This window comes from Amphimedon queenslandica, unplaced genomic scaffold (genome assembly GCF_000090795.2).
Source record: "Amphimedon queenslandica unplaced genomic scaffold, v1.1 AMPQUscaffold_13029, whole genome shotgun sequence".
In the NCBI taxonomy this organism is placed as follows: Eukaryota; Metazoa; Porifera; class Demospongiae; order Haplosclerida; family Niphatidae; genus Amphimedon; species Amphimedon queenslandica.
The window spans coordinates 31742-37039 of NW_003546735.1; the positions used below are offsets into that span (position 1 = coordinate 31742).

The 5298-nt window shown below is 37.3% G+C and overlaps 1 long non-coding RNA gene across 2 annotated transcripts in view; it reads left to right on the plus strand.

The window, feature by feature from the left end:
- Positions 1-3251, plus strand: part of LOC109585654 (uncharacterized) — a 9671-nt gene extending 6420 nt beyond the window's left edge. The window contains exons 3-7 of one of the 2 annotated variants that reach the window (XR_002186583.1): positions 926-1070; positions 1298-1791; positions 1873-1985; positions 2292-2507; positions 3048-3251. This is a non-coding gene — a long non-coding RNA (uncharacterized LOC109585654). The remainder of the gene's footprint in view (positions 1-925; positions 1071-1297; positions 1792-1872; positions 1986-2291; positions 2508-3047) is intronic. The other variant, XR_002186582.1, reaches the window with a different exon arrangement.
- The last annotated feature ends 2047 nt before the right edge of the window (positions 3252-5298 follow it).

Genomic DNA, 5298 nt, shown 5'->3' on the forward strand with positions numbered 1-5298 from the left:
AGTCTAGCTTCATCATTGGTGGATGCTGTCCGATATCGCAAGGTTTCCCCAGTTAAGGGTTGTAGTACCGGTTCCTTGACGACATTCGGACAGACATCCTTCATCAGGGAAGCAGAGAGGTCTCGCACATCGTTATGTCTTAAGTTAATTAAGCCACCGTGAACACAAATTAGAGAGTGATCTATTGAGAATGGATCACCACAGGCACAGGTCAGTGGAAGTCCTGATGGTCACCACCCATACTGCAGACACAGTGCGTCTCGAAACTCCTCCTTAAGTCCATGATTTTCCCAAAAAATGGCTCCAAAATTATCCCCAATTTTTATTACATTTTCTGATACATATTGATGTCCTTATGCTGTTTTGAAAGTTTGAGCTGATTCCGATTTAAACTTCTCGACTTATGACCATTTTTTAAACTCCAAATTTAGGAAAAATACCCAAGGCTATAGCCCATGGTTTTTTCCAAAAAAATGGCTCCGAAGTCACCCCAAATTTTTATTGCATTTTCTGATGCATATTGATGTCCTTATGCTCTGTAGAAAGTTTGAGCTGATACCAATAAAACTCCAAATTTTGGGAAAATACCCAAGGCTATATAGCCCATTGTTTTTTCCAAAAAATGGCTCCGAAATCACCCCAAATTTTTATTACATTTTCTGATACATATTGATGTCCATATGCTCTGTAGAAAGTTTGAGCTAATTCCGACTGAAAATTTTGAGTTGTGGCCATTTTAAAAATCGGCCAATTTTCAAAAATTACTTTGTACTATAGCCCATGGTTTTTCTGAAAAATAGCTCCGAAATCACTCCCAATTTTTATTACATTTTCTGATACTTATTAATGTACAACTTATATATACATTGTACATGTACATGTATACTTTTTTATTTTATTTTATTATTGTCTGCTCTTGGTACAGGGTCCTCCCACTGTTGTTAAAAGAGACAGTGATCTGTCTTGTGTTAGTGTCTTAAGTTTAAGTGAAGGGAATCAGAAAGAGGAGGAGGAGGAGAAAAGGCGTCAATCACTTGTAGAACAGGAGCTATTATAATGTTTATAGACAGGTATTTATTTATTATTATTATTATTATTATTATTTATCAGAGTCATCCCCAGCTTTACATCTACATGTACATGTAACTTTTTGTTTCCGAGCCATTTTTTATGAAACATGAGTTTTAGAGCCTTTTTAAAAAATTAATCAGCATAATACATGTACATGTATGTACATGTACATGCACATAAAATTCTAATATTTTATTTTCTATTCATTTTTATACATGTACTGTAGGCAAGAGAGCTATTTGATGATAAACCTCATCAATACATCACTAATGACACTACACCAACTGTCTCTGGCAAAGCCACACCCACTATCACCATGGCAACCAATAATCACCACAAAAGTGCTGACTCATCAAAATCATTGATTATGGCACCTAAAATTATGATGCCTAAGAGTACTGTTACTATAGTAACCAACACTGGGTGGAGTCTACTTTTTAATGACACACCCACTTGCAATCAGAGCATTAAAGTGTCTGACTTTAATAAGAAAGGTTCTGGTGTTTCCAAAGCAACACAAGCCAGTTCTGGGTGTGGCTCAACACTCTCTCCTCCTTGCACTTTAAAGATGCTCTCCGATACTGTTTCCATGGCAACAAAAGCTGATAGGACGATGAGTTTTGGTAGCTTCAGTGACGGGTCTGGGGGCGTGGCTTTTAGTTGCTATGACGACAGCAAATGTGATGCTTTTGTGGAGTAAGAACATGCTACAATGTGCATGTACATGCAAATAATTTATTATTTATTATTATTAATACATGTACATGTAACACTGTTGTTATTGTTTTGTTGTTTTTATAGAGACGTATACAAAGTTTTTTGGATGCTTCTCCTCCTCCTTTGACTCCACCCACTTCATCATTGACTGACAGGAAATACACTGATACTTCATTACTGCTGTTTCCTAAAATACAGTAAGTGCAGTTCATGCTTAACAGCATTTTCTGATCCATGTGTGTGCATATACATGTACATGTACTTATGTTGTGCTGAAAGTTTGAACTGATTCTTATTTTTACGAATTTTAAAAGTTACTCAAAAATCAGATCAAAGCCCCTGTACTATAGTACATGGTAAATTGGATTTTTAAAGAAATTTTGAAGTTTCTTGAAAGCCTGTCATATACATTATACATGTCATAAAAATGTAAATCAGGAATTGTTAGTTGACTCTTGTTCATGAGCTTCACTTACACCTTTCCTCTCCTCTCTTGTGTCCAGGTGTACTACTGATGTCTCTTCTATCCAATCCACTGACACTACTATTGATGACCAGTGGAACATTGCTGATAGCATATCACAGAAATACCTAACCAAGAACATCATACAACCACCACCACAGCTCCTCCCTCCTCCTCCTCTCCTTCCCTAGTGCTAATTCTTCATTAGTTCCTCATGAGTTCAGTGTGGATAGTCAGTCTTATCTGAAGAGACATGGTTTGTTAGAGGTGATGGCTGGAGAAGAGAGAGGAGGATCTAACAGTGATTATGTTATTCCTAATGTATTATTTGATATACCTGGACTGAAACATAACATTAGCTATTGGACTACATAATTTAGAATTATTTGTAATCTTTACTAATTAACACAGCTAGTAGTTATTCAGACTTTTCCCAATAGCCTACAGTCTTTAAACCCAAACGACTTTAGGCTGCTAGGGAATGGTCTGTCTAGCAAGACTAAGGTAGACATGGTTTTATAGACTAATACAGTAGAACCTATTGAAGAAGAACGCCACAGAGATAATGAACAAATGCTATATTTGTATTTCATTGACAGTGAGAGAGAAAGGAGGGTGAAGTGTATGAACCTCAATTGTTTGTTAATAGCTTTATTTTTATCATAATGCCGTAATGTCTACTAGTACATGTACTTATGATATTGTACTTGTACTTGCATATACTTAAGTACAACCCACAATAGACTTTTACTAATGCTTGCTTTATAAAGACGCAACATTATTCTTTCTTTTTTAGTCTCTCAGTATTGTCACTAGAGGAGAATGATGAAAACTATGTGGCATTATCAGGAGTAAACTATTGGAACTCTTCTTTATGTGTCATTTTAAGAAGGATATCCAGCATTTTTGTGATTTTACACAATTTTATCAATTTTCATTATCAATTTATTTTTGTCTATGTTTTGCAATGCTTAGCTGCTAAAGTAAAGTGGTCCTTGCAGTCTCTTGTATTAACTTGCTAATAATTGATATAATTGGGGTTAATCATGTATGCTTTTTTCGTTAACTAATGCATATATATGTTTCCATGTTGTGTAGAAAGTTTGAGCAGATTCTGATCACAATTGGATTTTTTGTGAATTTTTAAAACTACAAATCTCTGCCAATACATTGTCTGCATTCAAGGAAAGTAAGTTTAATAACTAGCCGCGCCTTTGATTTGAGCTAACGTGATCTGGAGTAAGTTTTCACCAAATTTACTCAAAAGTTGAAACTGCCAGCTCATGCTGATTAAGCAGTGGGTGGAGCATAGATCTGGCCAATGAGATTTGCGCAGTAAGGCCCTTTCCCGGGAAAGCCCTAGCGGCTATAAAACGAGCTGCCTTTCATTTCTGCCATTTTTTGGCAGCAAAGGGGCAGTCTTCAAGAGCTCTCCCTCTCCTAGTCAAGAGGTACTGCTACAGTTAGTCATGGCCAGTCTCCTTCTCTCTCCCCTCTTTCTCTTTTAATCATTCCTTCATTTTTATTTTCTCTTTTCTTACAGGATACCAGCAGTTGGCTCTCTAAAAGCTCGTGGCTGGTTGTGACCTCTTCTTTCAATGGCTGCTATGGTTAGTCATGTCTTTCAAACACTCCTTTATTTATATATTTTTTTAAAGGTTACCAGCAGTTGGCCCATCTTATCTATACCCAGCAACAATCCCTGGATCTTTTCTAAAAGGTCACAATGGATTGTGACCTCTTTTTCCGATGGTTGCTACACCTGCTATGGTTAGCCACCCTACAGTTTCTCTCTCTTTTTTCTGCTCTTCTTCTTATTATTTTTCATTCGTTTTGCTTATTTTTCTTCTTTTTACAGGGGACATGCAAATCCTGTGCTATTTATGCTACCACGGGATTTTTAAAGTTCCCGCCATTTTTTGGAGGCCACGCCCACCCAATGACTGGACTAATCAATTGGGGAAGCAATAGCTATGATAGCAAGTGAGGATTTTGTTTTATTTAAGAGCCATGTATCTTTACATGATACTGTGTACATGTAGTTATTATAGGAGCCATTAGTTATTATAGCCTCTTGTTCTCACTAGTTGTTGTTGTTTAACTTGTTGTATAGCCTCTTGTTTGTCAATGTTAATAGCCACTTTTTTTTATTAGTTGTTGCTTGTAGTTGCTATAGCACTACTCTCTATTGTTATTTGTGTATACAACTGCTCATGTTAACTTGTTTTCTTTTTATTTAATTTTAGGAGCTGTACAAGTACGTGTTTCAAGACATCGAAAAGACTCGTACGTTCCCGTCAAGTATGTGTTTCAAGTTGACAGGACTTGTACGTTCCCATCAAACCCTTGAAGTCCGGAACATTCAAAATCTCATGAAAGTTCAAAGGATTCATGGAGGAATTCACTCGGGGATATCGCAGGATGGATTCTCATGGATCATTTAGCAAGTCAATATTTGAATACTAGCTGGGCTGGCCGACCAGACCTGGCTAGTAACGCACACATACAATCTTTGCATGTCATTATATGTATGTCCCATTTGCATGCGTATAATTCCATTAGGGAAGGGCTTGTTACACGAAGCATCGCGCATATGTTGTAATGTAAAGAACCCTGTAGTGTAAGTACATTTCCCATTATTACCGACTGGCCTGATATGCTTGTTAGGTTGTCCCGTCATACACTAGGCAGTATGTTTCTGGTAATATTTGTGAGGGAGATCCTGTCAAGAATGGAAAGCTGGTGCATTGATTGCAGTAACACGTTAGTGGGTGTGTGTGTGTGGGTCTGTGCCCAGCCCACATACACACACTCATTAGTGTGTCCAGCTTTTCATTCTTGACAGGATCTTTCTCACGAGGTAATATTACTTGAGATATGTTGACTGGTGTGTGCTGGGATGTAGGGATTCAATTCATGTATTGCTAGTATAGTGTATGTATGTGTGTGTGTCAGGTCAGTCAACAGTTAGTCAAAACTGACTGCTGTTTGCAGCATTCAAGAGAGGTCAGGTAGCTGCATAAATACAGCATGCCTTCTTGTAGCTG